The sequence below is a fragment of the Cervus elaphus genome, chromosome 1, assembly GCF_910594005.1.
Source record: "Cervus elaphus chromosome 1, mCerEla1.1, whole genome shotgun sequence".
NCBI classification, from domain to species: domain Eukaryota; kingdom Metazoa; phylum Chordata; class Mammalia; order Artiodactyla; family Cervidae; genus Cervus; species Cervus elaphus.
Genome location: NC_057815.1, coordinates 63,057,789 through 63,079,476, shown reverse-complemented (window position 1 = coordinate 63,079,476; position 21,688 = coordinate 63,057,789). Strand labels below are relative to the sequence as shown.

At 39.3% G+C, this 21,688-nt stretch overlaps 2 pseudogenes; one reads left to right on the top strand and one right to left on the bottom strand.

Moving 5' to 3' along the window:
• Positions 1-291: 291 nt before the first annotated feature.
• LOC122699239 lies at positions 292-1,175 on the bottom strand (annotated as a pseudogene).
• A 19,023-nt stretch (positions 1,176-20,198) lies between these two features.
• LOC122703817 lies at positions 20,199-20,303 on the top strand (annotated as a pseudogene).
• Positions 20,304-21,688: the final 1,385 nt, after the last annotated feature.

Genomic DNA, 21,688 nt, shown 5'->3' with positions numbered 1-21,688 from the left:
TGGGTACTTGACACACAAGAACTGAGTGTCAAGCAGAGATATTTAGTATAGAGAATTTATTTTTTAATTGCAAAAAGCTAGATCAAAGACCTGGGCTTAAGGAAATACCTTGGATGATTTGTAGCTCTATTTTGACAATTATTTTACCAAGAAATTTGATTATGGGGAGTTGACATGAAACTTCTTTGCTCTCCTGCCAAAAACCAGAGTTCTGACTTTCTGGGTGAGGGACTGTGATGGTTAGAGATCAGGCTATAACTTGATGGGTAGTAAAAAGGCAAAGAATGTCACTCAGATCTGCTTGATCTTGGCACTGTAGATTATAGGGTTCATTAATGGAGGGAACAGAAAATAGACATAACTCATAATGAGGTGGACAATACGTGGAACATGTTTCCCAAACCGATGAATCAGAGACAATCAATCATTGTGACATAGAAAACCAGGACACAACAGATATGGGACACACAGGTGTTGAGGGCCTTGACCCTCTCTTCTCTGGAGGCAATGCTCAAGACACTCTTGAGTATTCACACATAGGAGATGAAAATAATCACAGGATCCAGCATAGATATAAGGACTACAAGGACCACTGGATACAGTCAATTGAAGGTAGTATCAGCCCAGGCCAGTTTGATGACATCCTGGTGAAGGCAGAATGCCTGGGAAAGGACATGGGAATGGCAGCAGGGAAAAAAATAAAGGGGCAAGATTGGGGAGACAACAGATACAAGCTGCCTGATCAGAACTCCCAGCCCAGTCTTCACCATTAGAGTATTAGTGAGTATAGAGGTATATCTAAGGGGGTTGAGGATGGCAATAAAATGATTATTAGGCCATAGCCAGCAAAACTCTGAATTTCACAAAGGAAAGTGAGTGTAGCAAGTAGGCCTGAGGAAAGCAGGCTACGTTTCCAATCTCCCTGTGATCCAGCCAGAGGGCTCCCAGCACCGAGTCAAGGTCAGCTCCATATCTGTGGCTGCCAGCATGGCCAAAAAGTAGTACATAGACTCATGGAGATTATGATTTTCCTTAATGAGAAGGAGGAGGATGCCATCACCAAAAAGGACAGAGAGGTAGAAGGAAAGGAAGGGTGTGGAAATCCAGTGATGAGCTGCCTCCAAGTCTGGAAAACCAGTCAACAGGAAGGAATTGAAGCTGCTGTTGGGCCACATGTGAGGTTTCTCCAGGGGAAATGTTCTTTTATTTCCTCAGTTATTACCATAGAAATGCAGTTCTGCGTTCAAGGTATCACTCCAAATGTGTCTTCTCAGAATTCTTTCTTAAAGGTAAGAATGACATCAATATAAGCCATTGTTTTTGAGAATATATTTGTAAGACAATCTGTATTTTTTGAGTTCTTAACTGCATATTCCAGGAACCATCACTTACCTGAGTAATCAAATCCCTAGAACCTCACCTGGTCATCCGCATGTCCACAAGCTCCCCAGGGAATTTCTCATGCATACTACAACTTAGATCCATTTTTATTAATTATGCTGCTTTCCCAGAATAATCTATCCTTTAGGAATTTCAAGAAACTCAACTCTAATGTCATTACAACCCACTACCTAAAATGCAATTATCTTCACAGTAGGTCTTCCTTAACCCACATTGTCCTGCATATGTATGATTCCTCAGTAAAAGTGTCAAGAGTCTAAGAGAAAAATGTATAAGAAAAGAAGCTGTGCCACCACCATGTTTGCTAAGGAGCAGGTTGATGTCAAGAAGAGACACTTTTCCTCCCATTTCATGTATTAGGTTTTGGAGAACAAAAATAATTACCTTAAGTAATTATCAGCCTCACCCAGACAGTACACAATACTCACTACCACTATCGTGGCCCAAACTGATTAAAATTTAGATGAACATAGACCCTCAGGCTGGAATAAATGCTTAGGCCAGGGATGGATCTGACTCATGATAGAGTTTCTCCTTGTATTTGAAAATTTTTATATTCTCTTATTTTCATGTAGCTTCTTTCTCTTTCCCCATTATTTTTCTGTCAGCCCTCTCAAGTAACTCCCCAGGACTTGATTTCTCTCCTTTCAAATTCTCCATTTGTATTAAAAAAAAATCTTGATTTTCTTCCTTTTATATCTAACCATCGGCTTCTGAATGCATCTTACACAACATTAAATGAGGCTCATTGTTGCTTAAAGAGAACATTTCCTGTTAATGGACAAAGATGCACGTCCTTTAAGAAGTCTTTGACATTTCCCCTGCCACTAGCCTATGGGCTTCTTGTTTTATTTGCCATACTCAATACCTAGCAAAGTACGTAATATGTGAGATATATGTGTATATGTGTACAGATACATCAATAATACATATATAAATGTATGTATCTACATGCATGCATATATATGTATACACATGTATTTATATACATTATACACCCAGCAGTTTTTGAACACCCAATGTATGATAGGCGTGGCATTTTAAGCACTGAAAGCAAATGGTCATAAGATAAAGTACCTGATTTTATAAATTATAAAGCTTAAAACTAAGTGAGATGGGAGGTGGAAGTGAATTTCAAGACAGAGGGGACATATGTATACCTATGGCTGATTTATGCTGGTATATGGCAAAAATCACAATATCATAAAGCAGTTATCTTCCAATTAAAGATAAATTCAAAAACTAAATGAGAAAAATTTATATACATATAAGAGTAATTTTAGAATAAAACAGTACTATTCAATAGATTGTTTGAAATTGTATTGCATCCAGGTTCCAGGTTAGTCTAGTTGTTTGTGTGACCTGAGACTGCATCTCTGAGGAGGTGCTATTGAGCTGAGACCTGAATAACAAGGAAGAGCTGAACATGTGAAGATCTAGAGGAAAATTGCTTCATTGATAGAGGGAAACAGGAAAATTAGCATGCCTGGAGCTTGGTGAGCAAACAGAAGAGGCATAACAGGGAATATCAGAAACCCAGGCAGCGGTCAGGTTTCATAGGTCCTCGAGACACTAATAGGAGTTTTGTTTTAACTACAAATGCAATTAGCAGACAGTGAAGAGTTTTAAAAATCTCAGTGGAGGAGGAGCAATGACATATTATGATTTGCATTTTGAATGATCACTTGGGCTACTAAGAGCAGAATGGATTATCAGGAAAGATAAAAGGAAGGAAAAAGCTATTGAAATAATTTAAATGAGAGGTGATGATGACTCTGACAAGGAGAGCAGCAGTGGTAATGGAAAAAAAATTAGATAAGTATGCACTTTTGAGAAAGTACCAAGACGCATGTTGGAAATGAGAATGAGGAGAAAATGAGATGAGAATACTTCAGATTTCTAACTTGAACTAATGGGAGACTGGTAGAAATTTTATACTCAAAAGGGATAGTCTGAGGGAGGTATATATTTACTTATGAAAATGTCAAGTGTCATTAGTGAACATGACTGAATTTGAGCACATGCATGTTCTACATTTTTGCCTGTCACATACTACAATGTTTTTTTTAAGCTTTTTTTTTTTCTTTCAAATTAAAAAGATGGTCTCATTCAAACATGCTTTTTTGAGGTTATTTTGCCAAAGTAAGCCACCACTCATAAGATGCTCCCAAAGAAAACTATCTTCTTACCTTCTACATTTATAGATGAGATCGAGCCGCAAATTTCCAGCAGTAAAGACTTGCCAGACAACTGGACATAAGGGTATGGTTCAGCCCTTTTGGATTGACCCTGAGGAATGGAAAATTGACAGAATCACTTCTCATTCTCCCTATTCTGTCCTCAGAAGTGAGAGACAAACTTAAATTTAATGCTTATTCAAAATATAATAAGTGATGTTTATTCTTCAATCACTGGATCCAAATATCATCCCACATGGCTGATCCTCTTCTGTGTTCTTAATGCAGGTTCATTCCTTCTCTTTGACCCTTCAGTAGTGATATTCTTTAACCCAATCTCTTACTGAAATTTTGTAAGAAACCCCTCTTGTTAAAGACTGTACAGCACAAGTAGTATATCACTACAGAAAAAAAAAAATCTACACAAAGTAGAAGGGATCAATTCTATTTTGCCAGTAGCTTTCAACTCAGTTCCCTCTTCTCCATTCCCAAGAATTTCATGCAGATACATATTGTACTTTATGCTGTAGTAAATGCACATGTCTTAGGCTGGGAGCTTCTCTAGGTTTATGAGAAGGAACTTGAGTGAAAAGATAAAAGCTGAGAAAACACCATAGGGAAGGGAAAAAGGATCCAAAAGTTGAGGATAAAATCAGGAAGAATTTCTAGTTGAGTGTCCCAAAATTTATGTAACCTAATACCATTCACAGGGTTTTCCAGGTGGTGCTAAGTTGTAGAGAATCTGCCTGACAATGCAGGAGATGGAAGAGATGCTGGTTTGATCCCTGGGCCAGTAATATCCTCTGGAGGAGAGCATGGCAACCCACTCCAGTATCCTCGCCTGGAGAATCTCAAGGACAGAGGAGGCGGATGGGCTATAGTGGGGTCGCATAGAGTTGGACATGACTGAATCAACAGCGCACACGCAATGCCATTCACAGCCATAATCCTTCTTTGCATCATTGAAAAGTCTGGTAGAATAAGAGGTACCACTGTATTCATCACCTAGAAAGAATAGGAGACATATGGGAGGGTCAATCATATTTATATCACTGGACATGGTAGGTCTTAAGATACTCATGCCCATTGCTCTTCCCAAGTGTAACCAACTTCAATCCAAGATCTATGCACTGTTTGAGAACTATGGGCTCTATTTATCCTTCCCTTCCTCCCCTTGTCATCTCTCTAGAAAGCTTGGAGAGGGATCTCCCAGTTTCCTCTTTTTGGATCTCCTGGGTATTTCCCTACTCACATGCGCATAGCTTGTTAGGAATGAAGAGCAAGGTTTGGAGTTCCAGCCTGAAGACTTAGTTTTGTGACTGCTTCTCAAAGTCTGTTAAATGAGCCAGTCAGGGAGGTTATTAATAAAGAAAGCATCTCCCTAGAGTTCTTCCTTTTCCAGCCATTCAGGATCTTAAGAAATATCCCCTCTATCTTAACCTCTCTGTGAAGGAGATGGAAAGCATAATTAAGGTCTCAAAGTATTTTCTCCAAATAAGACATGAAGCTAACACAGCCTCAGCTAACAGTTTGATGTGAGAGGAGTCAAAAGCTTGTTTTTATGGCCCCAGGAGACCCTGGCATCACCAATGGGAGGCTATTTATCCTCCACATCTACTTTAAAAGTCAGCTTTTTCCCAGCTGTTCTCAGGAGGAAACTGAAGCATCTTCTTGGCCTGTCTTTTGAATGCTAATTATATTTTCTGCTTGGTTTATCTCAGAGCTAGCTTGAGAGTAGCAAGTTAGGTGGACTAAAGTCAATATGGTTCAAGCCAAGCAGCTTCTCCTAGAAACTATGGTGAACCCAGAATCGGCAGTCCTCAGCATTCCTTTATTATTTATTACACAAGAATTGTTTTCTTTTCCTAGAACTGGAGTGGGCATAATTACAACACAGTATTTCAGACAAGCATACTCTATCACTTTAGTCCTAAGCATGATAAAATCTGTTGTTTCCTTTTCAACTCTTCTAGCCACACCACATGGCTTGCAGGATCTCAGTTCCCCCATCAGGAATTGAACACAGGTCATGGCAGAGAAAACCCAGAATCCTAACCATTAGTGCCTCCAGGGCTTACCAGGTGGTACTAGTGATAAAGAAACCTCTTGCTAATGCAGAGACATAAGAGATGTGGGTTCTATCCCTGGATTGGGAAGACCCCTGGAGAAAGGCATGGCAACCCACTCCACTATTCTTGCCTGGAGAATTCCATGGTTAGAGGAATCTGGCAGGCTACAGTTCACAGGGTTGCAAAGAATCCGACATGACTGAAGTGACTTAGCACACACACACACACAGACACAGGCCATCAGGAACTCTCTCTTCTCCAACTCTTATAGAAACCATCCTACCTCTTACCATTAGCAGAAAATAAATATATATTACCAGAAGAACAAATTTTCCCAACCATGAAGAAATGTTTTGGAGCTTGCCCATGCTTTGCTAAGATTAAAGTAATGTTAAGAAGATCCCCTGGAGAAGAGAATGGCAACCCACTCCAGTGTTCTTGTCTGGAGAATTCCATGAACAGAGGAGCCTGGTGGGCTACAGTCCCTGGGGTCACATAGAATCTGACGTGACTGAGTGACTAACACACACACACACACACACACACACACACACGCATTGCAAATCAGAGGACCAGATGAATTCTGCTAGAATCATCAACTCTTTAGTAACTGTTAAAGGCTAAAGTGCGCCATCCCTCTCGCCCCACAAAAAAAATTATATACCTAAGTCTTCCCCCTTAGTACCTCAGAATGTGACTGTACTTGGAGAAATACCTCTAAAGTGGTCATTAAGTTAAAGCGAAGCTATTAGAATGGGTTGTAATCCAATCTCACGTGTCCTTATAAGAAGAGGAAATTTGGGCACACAGAAAGACACCAAGGGAAAAACATGTGGAGACATGGGGAGAAGATGGCCATCTACAAGCCAAGGAGAGAGGCTTCAGAAGAAACCAACACTGTTGCCAGCTTGAACCTGAATTTTTAGCTTCCAGATCTGTGAGAAAATAAATGTCTGTTGATTTAAGCCACGCAGTCTCTAATACCGCTATGGCAGCCCTAGAAAACTAGTACTCTAGCAAACATGAGCAAGTTACATAATCTCTTTAATACTGAATGTATATTTCGGTATAAATTTAATTTAAAAATGCACAGATGTTAAAAACTATAAAGTCATAATGAACAACATCAAAGAAGAACTAAATAAATGGCAAGACAACCTATGTTCATGGATCAAAAGACTCAGTGTAGAAAGATGTCAGTTTTCCTTAAATTGAATGAGAGGTTTAGTGCAATTTCTGTCAAAATCCCAGCAAAACTTTTTAGTGACATAAACAAGCTTTTTCTAAAATTTGTATGGGGAAAAACAGGATCTAAATAATTAAAATAGTTTAAAAAAAATAAAATGGGAAGAATAAGACTATTCCAAATTAAGGATTATTATATAGCTCTTACTGAGTCCAAGTTCGTTCTGCTTGCCACATGACAGACCAACAAATTCTAGAGATGCAGTGTGGAGGGAAGGGACGGACTGTATTTGGAAAGCCAGCTCACAAAGGAGATGTTAGGTTACAGTCTCAAGGTAACCATCTCATTGGGGCCTGGGTGCCAGAGTCTTTTATAGGACAGAGATGGAGGGGGAGAGGAAGCAGGAAGCAAAGTAAAAAGGCCATTAATCTTGCAAGTATCTCCTAGACTGGCAAGCCTCAGGGAGAGGGTCTGTTCATTTCTTCCTTCCAGCCATCCAGAGAACAGGGTCCTGAACAAAAGCACTTTAACAGTCAAACAGAGGGGCAGGATTCTCTGAGGCAGACCACTGTGTTTGATTATAATAACAAAAGCAATGGAAAACAGGTAAAAGAAACAGTTCAGCCAGGTAGTCAGAATTGGCCCTTCCCTGCAACAGAGCTAAAGTAATCTAGACTGTATGGTATTGGTAGAAGGACAAGCATAAAGATTTTTTTTTTTTTTGAAACCTCCATGGTAACGGCACCAATTATCCCACCAAAAGTACACACGGGTTCTCTTTTCTCGAAATCCCTGCCAATGTTCGTTATCTCTAGTCTTTTTTTTTTTTTTTTTTTAACAGTAGACATCCTAACAGGTGAGGCAATATCTTACTGTAGTTTTGGTTTATCTTTCTCTGATGATTAGAGATGTTGAGGACCTTTGCATATATCTCTTGGCCATTTGTATGTCTACTTTGGAAAAATGTCTAGATTTTTAGATAGGGAGCACAGATTAGTAGTTGCCAGAGGTTACTGATGAGGGAAAGGTGGAAAGAAAGATGGATATGTCTGTAAAGGTGTAACAGGAGTAAGCTTTGTTGATAGGGACAGAATGAATGGATAAAGTAGGTGATTAAATAGTTAATCTGAGGGGATTATAAGTAGAAAAATAGGGGAAACTCCTGTAAGTTAATGATTACTGGAGAAAGCAGGTTTGCTTAACCACAAAACCATCAAGCTTTCTTAACAATAAAACCATGAAACAGAAGCAGGAGACATGCCCCAAAACAATAAAACAATGGTGGCATGAGACCCACATCATGTCCAGTGAGCTCAGTAAGTTAAAGACTCCCAAAATAGGCTCTGGGCATACAGACACAAAAACAATCACTTATGGGAAGGTGACTTTTCAAAATGAAAGACCCTCATTGTATTGAGACCTGAAAATATTTTTCTGAAGTTCTGTGACAGTCCTGGCCTAACCATATAGGATGGGACAAATAAACTTTCCTGCCCATTCTGGGGGAGGAATTGATGATGGAAACATGATGTCTACGCAAGAAAGACGAAAAAGTTCTTCTTCCCCTCCCCACTTTTTCTTTGATTATAAAACTGTAGCCTACTAAGTTCCCCACGGCGTGGCATTTCTCACCTGCCCACTTGTAAACCTCACAATCATCCTATTCTAATAAATCATTTCTTATCTACCACTTTGCTTTTGCTGCATTCTTCTCTGCTCTGAGACATAAAGGACTATGGTATTGAAGCTCTTCGGAGCTTCCCTGAAATGACACCAATTGGTTTCATTGTTAGGATGGATCAATTTTGTATCTTGATAAGGTGACACTTATTTGATACAAGATACAATTTTGTATCTTGACTGTGGTGTCATTTATATGAATCTACACATGTGATAAAATTGCATAAAGCTATCCACATTGGCACACAAATGAGTGCATGTAAAACTGTTGAAATGTAAATAATCCCTGTGGATTCTACCAAGGTCACTTTGCTGGTTTTGTTATTTTATCACAGTTATGCAAGATGTTATTATTGGAGGAAAGAGATCAAGATGGCTGGGCTCACTTTCCTTCACAGAAAACATCAAAAACGCAACCATACATAAAACCACTCTTACAAAATCAACCTGGGGACTAGCAGGATGGCTCTTCCACAAAAAAGCCTGTAAAGAAAGATCCACACAGAGTCTGGTAGAAAAGGAGAGGAAACCTGGTTAGCACCCACAACCGTATCAGGGGACACAGAGAAGAAGAGGATATTACTCTGGAGAACAAAGGGTTCAAGCCACATGTTATGTTAGGCACTCTAACACTGGGGTTTGACAATGGGGAGATGAGCCTTTAACTAGTTTGAAAACTGTAACTCAGCTGGACCCCATGTGGCTTTCCCAGGACAGTGCTTAGTTGCTCAGTTTTGTTCAACTCTTTGTAAATCCGTGGACTGGGACCTGCCAGGCTCCTCCAGACAACAATACTGAAGCGGGTAGTCATTCCCTTACTCCAGGAGATCTTCCTGACCCAGGGTTTGAACCCTGGTGTCCTGCATTGCAGGTGGATTCTTTACAGCCAGAGCTATCAGGATAGCCCTTCCCAGGACAGGCCTTCCACCTTATCCTCAGATTTGGCTCCTTTCTGAAGTAGTACCTAGATAATAGTATTTGATGCAAATTTCCTGAGTTGTTTTGCAGAAACACCCAACAGAAAACCACCAAAAGGAAGGTGTTAGCTACTAGATGACTGTAAGCACACAGCCCCAGGCTTCCTGGAGCCTCAGCACCAATAGAGTTAACCCCTGTGACACCACCCTGTTCCCTCATCATCAGTCCATCAGAGAACTGTGCACAATTTGATCACATACCCTGCGACCCCCACTGCCTCACCTGGATTTTAAAAATGCTTTGTTGATACTCTCTGGCAGCTCGAGGCTTTTTAGGGCACGGACCACCTCGGTTACTCACATGGCCCTGCAATAAACCTTTCTCTGCTCGAAATTCTGACATTTCCCTGTGTTTGACCTCACTGTGCATCAGCAACTTGAACTTGTGTTGACAAAACCAGTGGAGCTTACTGGAGGGCTCTAAGAAACCAAGACTCCACTCTTAAAGGACTCACACGCAAACTTGTTTCCTCCCAGTCAGAGCAGATTGAAAACTTCCTGGAGCTCTGGCCTGCATTCCGAGACTGCCCTAGGATGCCCCCCAGCCTGCTGCAGCCTGTTTGCCAAGGAGGCTTCCCAACCAAGGCAGAGGCTACCATTGCCAACAAGGGTGCTCACACTTGGAGGGACTGAGCCAGCTTAGACCACAGCCCTGTCTCTGACCTGGAAGAAGGCACCCAACATCCCTAGGGAGGGAGCAAAACTAGCTCCAGGGCAGAAGCCCCTTGTCAGAGCTGCCATCCCTGCATAAACCTGGGAGAAAGAGAAGCCAGATGAGTAGTGAGGCATCACCACTTCAGCCCCAAACCAGTCTCTAACAAAGGAGCAAACAATGGGGAAAAATTATAACCAGCACAGAAGTAGTACAGCCCCAAACCCTCAGGCCCCAGCCACACCCCAAACCAGACTGCCATCCCATCACACCTGAGAAACCCAGCTTCCTCAGTGCTTCTGCCCCAAACAAAAAATAAATGTTTGCAAGGGCATGGAGAAAAGGAAACCCTAATATGCTGTTGGTGGGAATGCAAATTGTTGTAGCCTCTATAGAAAATTTTTGAGGTTCCTCAAACATTAAAAGTAGAACTGTAATACGATCCAGTAATTCCACTCCTGGGTATACGTCTTAAGAGAATGAAAACACTAATTTGGTTGGGGGGGAGGGGGAAGTGCACTCTAATTTTCATAGCAGCATTATTTATAATAGCTGAGATGTGAAAGCCACCTAAGTATTCATCGACAGCCATCAACAGATGGATGGATAAAGATGTGGCATATGTATACATATACACACGCAAACATATACATATATATATAATAAGTTTTCCTGGTGACTCAAACCGTAAAGAATCTGCCTGCAATGTGGGAGTCCCAGGTTCAATCCCTGAGTCGAGAAGATCCGCTGGAGAAGGGAATGGATACCTGCTCCTGTATTGTTGCCTGGAGAATTCCATGGACAGAGGAACCTGGGAGACTACAGTCCATGGGGTGCAAAGAATCAGACATGACTGAGCAACTTTCACATACTTATATATTATACAACGAAATATTATTCAGGCTGTAAAAAAGAATAAGATTTTGCCATTTGCAATGGCATGGATGGATCTGGAGGGTTATTATGTTTAATGAAATATGTCGAAGACAAATACCACATGTTTTCTCTTACATGTGAAACCTAGAAAATAAAGCAAACAAATGAATACAGCAAAACAAACAAACAAAAAAAACAGCTTATAGATAGAATAAACAAGTGGTAACCCATGGGGGGGTGCTGGAGTGGGAGGACAAGATAGAGGAAGGCTATTAAGAGGTATGAACTACTAGGTATATAATAAACAAAAAGGATATAATGTACAACACAATAAATATAGCCAATATTTTATAATAAATTTAAGTGGAGTATAAACTATAAAATATTGAATCACTATGTTGTATATCTGAAACTAGTAGAGCATTTCAAATCAACTAAATTTTAATTAAAAAAACATAACATTAGAACTTCATAATTCATTAATATTTCTTTATGTAAATAAACTTCAATTTTTTTTACTTAAAAAATGTTCATTGAAGCCTTTTCTGATTGTCAGCTTAGGTTTATCTATATGTGTTTTCTTTCTCATTATATTAATAATTAAATAAAAATAATTGATAATTAAATTGAATCTCATAATTGGTTTAACTAAGGAATACATCCCTGTGCTTGTCTCTATATCTTCTGTAGACAGATCTACAAATCTAGGTTTTTAAAAGCTCTTTGCTAAGTAAAATGGTGTTCATGAGTTAATGGTTTTAAGATGGAAATGAAAATTACTCTCTATCAGTCAGAGACACAAAGTCAAATTGTCTATGCTATTATCTACCTTCAGGATCAGAAATTGGGGAATATGACATTGATTCTATGGTTTAGTCACTTGTGTATCTTTGTGCCATTAAATTGTGAAAGATGGAGTCTATTTCTCAAACAGTTCACTCTTCAATAGGGAACAATGGTCCAAAATGCAAACAATACGTGTAATTGATTATGGCAGAGGTAACAATAGCAGACATTGATTAAGTCATTATTACATATTGAGTACTGTGCTAAGTGATTTACATCTAAACCTCACAACAACTTTATGTAACAGTAATTATAGTTACATATATTCTTGCAATAATGAATGCAAGATACAATGAGGTTGAATAACTTGTCTAAAGTGGCACAGCAAAAGTCAAGTCATAACCTTACCAAAGTACTCAAGTTTCAACATTAATGCTGTTAATCACATGTATACTATGTTGCCAGGTCTGTATGGGAAGAAAATAAGATACCTGGCTTCCAGAAAATTGGCATTATAATTCCTGCCTTCTGTACGTTATGATGATTGAAAATGACGTCCATCCTTCACTGTCTCCTTGTAGAGAACATGGGTATGGAGGACACATTCAGAGGGATACGGGAAATTAAGGACAGAAGAAGGGAGCTCCCGTCCAGGATGCAGGGCTCTGGGCTCCCATTGATTGCAGTCCAGTATCACAGTCCAATATCAAAACTAGGAGAGAGAGGATGGGTTGGGAGAGCTCTTTTACTTCACCAAAACCAATATCCTGCTCTCCAGTAATTTGTATACATTCCTCATTTTAAGGACTTTAAAAACTTTATTTCATTCCAGATTCATAACTATTAATATTTCACTTTTTCCTCCCATATAATAATAGATATAAATAACTAATCACTATCCTAGCAACAAGGCTTAAGTAAAAGCTAAGACAGAACTTGGGGACTGCTGTTCAAAGTCCCAGATCTCCAAAGCCCAAGGCTCTAAACAAGGATGCAGAAGATGGAAGGAGAGACACATGGAAGGGGAGGACAGAGAGAGTGAAGACAGAAGGAGGGACAAAATGAGTGACCTAAATTAGGAATGAGCCCTGGAGAGGAGCTTCTAAAATAAATGTTCCCACCAGCCAGGACTTCATGAAGATAATGAAAAGAACTGTGTTTTGACTAAATTGTTAATAAGGCTAAGAATTCCTTTCATAACTGTGGCACTGAGGAATGGGAAAGAACAAAAATTCAGGTCAGTGAAGGCATCTAAAGACTCTTCTCACTGAGATCTCACTGCAGGCACAGGGGAAGAGAGGGCCGCAAATAAGGATCTGGTTTCATAGGAAGATCAGTTCAGTTCAGTTCAGTTCATTTCAGTCGCTCATGTCTGATTCTTTGCGACCCCATGAACCAGAGCACGCCAGGCCTCCCTGTCCAGGCCTCCCTCACCAACTCCGGGAGTTTACCCAAACTCATGTCCATTGAGTCGGTGATGCCATCCAACCATCTCATCCTCTGTCGTCCTCTTCTCCTCCTGCCCTTAGTCTTTCCCAGCATCAGGGTCTTTTCATAAGAGTCAGCTCTTCGCATCAGGTGGCCAAAGTACTGGAGTTTCAGCTTCAATATCAGACGGTTGGATGGCGTCACTAATTCAATGAACATGAACTTGGGCAATCTCTGGGAGATGGTGAGGGACAGGGAAGCCTGGTGTGCTGCAGTTCATGGGGTCATGAGAGTTGGACACTACTTGGCGACTGAACAACAACATAGCCTGGTTCAAACTTGGTCAGTTGAAAAATATATGTGCAATTGGAGGTACATTTTGTGTGCCCCACAAAATAGAATTATAATTATACATTTACCATCTGACCATATCTATGTTTTGAATCTTTCTTAGAAATGATGTTTTATAAGTGAGGAAAACTAGCAAATGTATACAGCTCTAGAAACTCACTCCTGAAACTTCAGTTTCCCTTAACAAATCCATATGTTTTATTTTATTAAAGGGAAATTGATACAATTAAAAATTCAATAGCAACCAACAAATTTCCTATCAGTTTTGAAGTCAGATCCCCTCGCACACCCTTCCTTTTTCCCAGTAAGCATCAATATACTAATTTTTCTCCTTTCCAATTTTCTAATTTGCTTCCTGATGTTTCACCTCCTGTTTCCATCTCTCCTCACTTGCTTCTGACAGAGAAGAACTCAGAGCATTTTTACTTTATGAAATTTTCCTGCTAATGAAGACAGAAAACCTGGAAAAAGTAACACTATGCACTGATCGAATAGGTTTTTCCTTCAACTTTCTTCAAAATCTTTAAGTCTGTATGTTGTTCATTTTGGTTGAAATAATCAACAAAAATACAAAAGCTTTCATCAAGCTAGAGAAAAATATGTAAAGTGGTGAAGGGCTAAATGAGGAGTTGGGATTAAAATATACACAGTACTATATATTAAAAAGGTAACCAACAAGGACCTACTACTACATAACACAGAGAACTATACTCAGTATCTTATAATAACCTATTATGGAAAAGAATCTAAAAAAGAACATACATATACATCTGGGTTACCTTGCTATACACCTGAATCTAATACAACATTGTAAATCAACTATACTTCAATAAAAGTTTAAAAAAAGAAATATAGCCTACAGTCTGTTGCTAATGTTATAGGTTATGCTAATTAACATTCATTTGCTGTTGTTTCCATGCTACTATATGGAGCCAGGCTAGCTCTGAACATGTGATCTAAAAAGTTAATGCTCTTTGCTCTCTGAAAATTGTCATTTCTTTGTATTTCTAAGTTGGTTCCTCTACTTGGACCTCCTCCCCACATCCTATTTTCTGATCAGATCTTATATACGAAGCCCAGGAAATAGCAAGTCTAGTCTAGGTTCTCTCTGCCTCAGCTCAGAGAATCTCCATACTGATGGTCTATCCAGACAGTGAGCTCTCTAAGAGTATTCCAACAACTTCAACATGAAAAAACCTCATCTGTCATTTTCTCTCAGCCAGAAATCTCCCACATCTAAATCTGAAGTGCTAGATCCTCGTATCTTGGTACCTGTTTTACTCACGCACCTTATAGAAATCACAAGTATCTCGGTGTCTCTATATTACATGTATAATTTTCTTCCTTTCTTTATTTTCTGTCCATCTTTTGTATACTCCTCCATGAGAATCTTCCCCAACCACTTCCTTTATCTGACTTCTTACTGATTTCCCTTATAGCCTTCAGTAGTCTTGATGCCTCTGATAGCCCACCCAAGCCTCTTAGCATGATTATCAAATGTTATCACTGTTGAACAGCTGGATTCAAAAGTATTGTTGACATATAGGGAAGTGAACAAAACTAGCAAAGAAAATTGTAATAGGGATAAGCACAGGTATTGTATTTAAGATTAAGACTCAACACTGTAAATTATAAGTGGAAAATAGAGGTATTTTTAAGGTGGCTTGAAAAGCTTAGGTATAAACATAGATTCTAACATGATTTCAGGATGTACTGACATTAATAGGATAAAGTCAACCATGCGGTCAGATCTTACTTTTGCTACTCAATGTCTTTTTATCTAATTAAGCAGCATGAAAATTGAATTACTTTTCATTATAATCCCCAATACGCAGATGAAGGGACTGAGATGTAGGTGGGTTACTTAAGTTGTTGTTGTTCAGTTGCTAAGTTATGTCCAACTCTTTGCAACCCCATGACTGCAGCACACCAGGTTTCCCTACCCTTCACTATCTCCCAGAGTTTGCTCAGATTCATGTCCACTGAACTGGTGATGCCATCCAACCATCTCATCCTCTGTTGCCCCCTTCTCCTCCTGCCTTAAATCTTTCCCTGCATCAGGGTCTTTTCCAATGAGTCAGTTCTTAGCATCAGGTGGCCAAAGTGTTGCAGCTTCAGCTTCAGCATCAGTCCTTCCTGTGAATATTCTGGGTTGATTTCCTTAAGTTAAATATTTTATCCCAAATCATACATTGTGAAACTTAATAAGATACAAATATACAAAGAGAATTTGTGGTGCAAGTGAAGGGAGTGTTTTGTATCTCTGGGGTTCTGGACAGATGGGAATAAGTAGAATATTCAATCTATTTATCACACTTTGAAAAGGACCTTGCATGTCTGCTGAAGTCTTGGGTGACGGGTACATGAATCAAAGTATCATATCCTAAGTATGTATGAGAGTTGGTGAGCCTATAAAGAAGGAGAAGAAGGTTGGTAAGGCAATGTTTGTGAGAGTATATGTAAGGCTCACATGATGCTTGCCTGTGTGAAGAGGCTATATTTATGAATAGTGTGTGTGTAAAAGTGTGCCTGTTTGCTCCTACATGTCCTGCTGTGCCTAGAGGTATCAACTACTTTCAGCATACAGATGTCTATTCCTCTGTAATGTCTAAATGCCTGGGTATCTCTACTGCCCTGAGTCTCAGTGGAAACTTTGCATCATAGTGTATATCTAATAAAAATCTGAGGGATCATTTAAAATTTATCCATTCACCAAAACTCATTAAGTGTCTAAACTGCCTCAGATCCTACAGTAGGTACTGGAGAAACAAAGGTGAATAAAATACAATCCCTAATTTAATAAGGTAGCCTAATTAGGGAGAAATGCATGAAATACAGAATTGAAATATGTTGAAATGAGCTATATTTATATTTAAATATAATAAATATATTATATTTATATAATTTATTATATATAATTTATATATATTTATCAAATATGTATAATATTTGATATTGATCATAGAAAAGAGGGTCAGCTCATACTGACCCTCTTATCAGCTCAGGGGCAGATAAGAAATAGTTAACTAATATGAGGTGACTTTAACAGATAAAACGTATCAGAAATTCCCTTTCCATATCTCCTCATCATGTTGTCATGATGGAAAAGATGAATACAACAAACACATTTTAAAGTTAATATTTATACTGGCTAGATATTTAAGCCTAAATCTGTATTTGAGTGCTGAAAATGCACCCATTAACCTGTTATTAAATATGAATTGAGGTTATACACATGAAAGAATTGGAGAAATATAAGCAACTTCAGATATGCAGATGATACCACCATTCTAATGGCAGAAAATGGCGAGGAACTTAAGAGCCTCTTGATGAGGGTAAAAGAAGACAGTGAAAAAGCTAACTTAAAACTCAACATTCAAAAAACTAAAATCATGGCATCCAGTCCCATCACTTCATGGCAAATAGAAGGCGGGAAGTAGAAGCAGTGAGAGATTTTATTTTCTCCAAAACCATTGCTGATGTTGACTGCAGCCATGAGGTTAAAAGGCGCTATCCCCTTGGAAGGAAAGCTATGACACACATAGACAGTGTGTTAAAAAGCAGAGACATCACTCTGACACAAAGGTCCATATGGTCAAAGCTATAATTTTTCCAGTAGTCATTTAGGGATGTGAGAGTTGGACCCTAGAGAAAGCTGACTGTTGAAGAATTGATGCTTTTGAATTGTGATGCTGGAGAAGGCTCTTGAGAGTCTCTGGGACTGCAAGGAGATCAAACTACTCAGTCCTAAAGGAAATCAGCCCTGGATATTCATTGGAAGGACTGATGCTGAAGCTGAAGCTCCAATACTTTGGCCACCTGATGCGAAGAGTCAACTCATTGGAAAAGACCCTGGTTCTGGGAAAGATTGAAGGCAAAGGAGAAGAGGGTTGCAGAAGATGAGATGGTTGGATAGCATCACCAACTCAATGGACATAAATTTGAGCAAACTCTGGGAGATAATGAAGGACAGGTAAGCCTGGTGTGCTTTAGTCCATGGGGTTGCAAAGAGTAGGACATGCCTTAGTGACTGAAAAATGACTTAACCTTCACCATCCTCCCCATAGTCATGAAATCCTGTGTTTCAATGCCTCAGAGTTTTAAGCCTATGTCTAATATTGCTCCTGGATGAAGAACTGGCAACCCACTCCAGTATTCTTGCCTGGAGAATCCCGTGGATGGAGGAGTCTGGTGGACTGCTGTCCACGGGGTCCCACGAAGTTGGACACTCCTGAAGCAACTTAGCATGCATGCATGCATTGGAGAAGGAAATGGCAACCCACTCCAGTATTCTTGCCTTGAGAATCCTGGGGACAGAGGAGCCTGGTGGGCTGCCGTCTATGGGGTCACATAGAGTCGGATGTGACTGAAGCGACTTAGCAGCAGCAGCAGCAGCAATATTTTTCCATCCATAGATTATTCTTCATGGGATCCTTTTACTGATGGCCAAATCCTTTGACTACTACATGGTTGTCTGTTACTCCCTGCCTTATGCCTCCATCTCTTTACCAAGGTCTTTTGCACTGTTAGCATCACAAACAGCTGTTGTTATGCTCTTTTCTACTATCCTAGATCAAATGGCTTTTTGTTTGTGCTCCCATCAATTCTCCCCTCTTGCCTCGTGACATGATCCACATAGCCTGTCTTTGTGTCTGGACTAAAAATTGGTGCAGATTTATGCTAGAGTTGCTCATCCTAATACGGGGTCCATTGTCCACTATTCTTCTCTATGCACTAATTTGGAGAAGAATCATTTCACACTTTCTGGAAAATATTTGTAATTTTCTAATTCACTCTGCTTAACTGTTTCAGCTTCAACATGTAAGCATGAGGTTACCTTTTCTCTGATTTAATGTTTCACAGCCTATTGACCTTCAGTGTAACCAGAGTGACCACATGAAAGACTGAAAATGTCAGGGCTAATCATAATGATAAAAAAGGACAAACTATATATTTTTATCTTATCAGGGTGTTAATACTCTCTGATACACATCGGGAAGATTTGTTTAGAAAAGTAGGCTGCTGCTGTTGCTATGGCCATCAGAGGGAAGGACATACTGGATGTATTTACCAGGTTAAGATGGATGGGGCCTCCTATGAAGGGAATGTTGAAGAAGTCTCTTGACTGAAGGTAGGTGCCCCCACCTTGCAAAGACAAGGTATTTGAGTGCTTTCAGCTTCCTTTTCCCCAGTAATGGCCCCTGAGGAAATGGTTACACTCTCTTTCCCATTTCTAATCGTAAAGCAAAGGATAGTAAAACATCAAATTACATTTTCAAAATGTCACAGACCTTCACATGATTTTAGATATTAATCTGTCTTTATCTCAGATTTCAAAAAGGAAATATTACCTTCAATTTAGCATAATAGGAAGAGCTTTTTCAAGCTTTTTATCTTCAATAAACAAATATTGAATCTCTCTCTTTCCTCACAGCTCTGTTCCTCTTTCTCTCTCTCTCCCTCTCTCCCATCCCCATCCCCATGAATCAGAAATACATTCTGGAAGGATTCACACCAGACTGCTAAGGCTGGTTTCCTGTAGGAAGAAGAATGAGATTAGGATTGTAGGATAAGAATTATCAATTTTCAGTTTATGAGTGTTTGTATTGTTGGAGTATTCTATAAATAAAATTATTTTCTAGCTATTTAATGCTTAAAGATTTTCTTACATATTCTGATTTATACGTTATTCACTTGGAAAAGGGGAATAAGTGATTTCTGCATAGTGTATTAATGACTAAGTGAGATATTGCATGTAAAACTCAAAGCATTAAAATAACATACTCAGTTGTGTCTGACTCTTCGCAATCCCATGGACTGTAGCCCTCCAGGAGCCTCTGTTCACGGAACACTCTAGACAAGAATACTAGAGTGTGTAGCCATGCCCTTCTCAAGGGGATCCTCTTGACCCAGGGAACAAACCCTGATTATCCACATTGCAGGCAGATTTTGTACCATTTGAGCCACCAGGGAAGCCCAAATAATATGTTGAAGGTGCTTAAAATGTATATATTAAAAGATAATATTTATAAGGCTCTTACTTTATGCTAGGAACTATAGGAAGTGTGTAGATGCATCAGAAATTAAGGTCTAATTTGTATAATTGGGTCTCCCATGAGACCCTATTATACAGATTTCATCTTGAAGACTTCTGGACTCATACAAGCTAATTACATTTCTCTGTGCCATAAATTTGTTTCAAAGACTGAACTCAAACTGAAGTTTATCTAATTTTTGAAAATGCCCTCCTACATATGACACAATTATTCTATTTTGAAAATTATTATACTGAGGAAATTAAAATACAGAGAGGGCAGGGTTTACATAGCATCTCAAAATCAAGCTGAGCAATTGACAGAGACATGCAGGGTAATCTGAAGACCACGGCGGGGCAGCAGAGCTGTACTTCCACTTAAGTTCAACCCAGACACAAAAACACACACTCACGCACACACAGGGACCTGAGCATTTTCATACTATCTGCTAAGTGTTTTGCTTACATTTATGAATGAATGAATATTATAGATAGATAGGTGGTGAATAGAAGAATAGATAGAAGAATTAAGTCTTCCTTTCATGATTATCTCCCTATCCTGTTTGAAAAGTCCCAGTCTTATATTTACCTGGCAGGAAACATACCATGATTACTAAGGTGGTTTTCCATTGCACTCTGGATGCAATGTGGGAAACTCAACTGCATAATTTGTGGTAGTGGGGACAGGGATGAAGGGAGGGGACTGAAAGACTAGGTCTCAGATCTGAGATATCGGGCCTTGTTTAATTCATTAGTGCCTAGGTTAAATTTTGATGTCAAAGGAAGCCAATATATATATATATATTTTAATTTGATTTGCTGTCTGACTCAGGGAACTCAAACAGGGGCTCTGTGACAGACTGAAGGGTGGGATGGGGAGGAGATGGGAGGAAGGTCTGGGAGGGAGGGGACATGGGTGTACCTATGGCTGATTCTTGTTGATGCATAACAGAAAAAACAAAATTCTGTAAAGCAATTACCCTTCAATTAAAAATTAAAAACAATTTCTGACCCACAAGTCATACTTCCTAGATGATTGGACTAAAAAGTTTCAGGAGCATGTTACTAATGTTAATAGGGAATGAATGACTGGTATGAGATCACTTATATGTGGAATCTAAAAAGTAATACAAATGAGTGCATATGCAAGAAAGAAACAGACTCACAGATATAGAAAGCAAACCCGTGGTTACCAAAGGGAAGAGGGAAGGGAGGGACAAATTAAGGAAGTAGGATTATGAGATAACCGTGTTAGCAGAAACTTCCTTTGGGTTTTTCCATTAGAAGTTATAGAAAAACCTGAACAAACTTTTGGTGAACCCGATACAAATTATTGTATATAAAATAGACAAGCAACAAGGGCATATAGTACAGCACAGGGAAATATAGCCACTCTCTTGCAATAATTTTGAATAGAATATAACCTGTAATAATACTGAATCACTATGCTGTGCATGTGAAAGTAATCTAATACTGTATATCAATTAGTTCAATAAAAAAAAAAAAAAGATAGGGAATGAACACTAATATTTCCTCTTTCCCTGCATCTGAGATCCCAGGTTCTCAGCACTTTCAGTCTCTCACCTACTGTGTTAGCTGTGAAAGTAGACAGGAATGTTAAACTTGGTGGACAAAGAAGATTGTGAACCCCCAAAGTCACCGTCTCAAACTTCTCAAATCTTCCCTCACCCTGAAGGTGGGCCAGAGTCATTCTCTGCTGACTTTAGGGAACAAGGAAAGGACTTGCTTGGACTTTTTGCATGAGAAAAAATATCTCAGGGCACTGGTTTGGGGGATCACTAGTTCTTTGCAGAGATTTCTACCTGAGGGCAGCTAAAGAGGAACTACAGGGCCTCAGATTACTCATTCTAGTACAACGCCAACTGTCAGAAAACTCGAAGTCTTATTCTTTAAGTTCCTTTTGATTTGTTGTTATTATTCAGCTGCTCAGTCATGTTTAACTCTTTGTAACCCCATAGACTGCAGCACAGCAGCCTTTCCTGTCCCTCATAATCTCCCAGAGCTTGCTCAAACTCATGTCTATTGAGTTGGTGATGCCATCCAACCATCC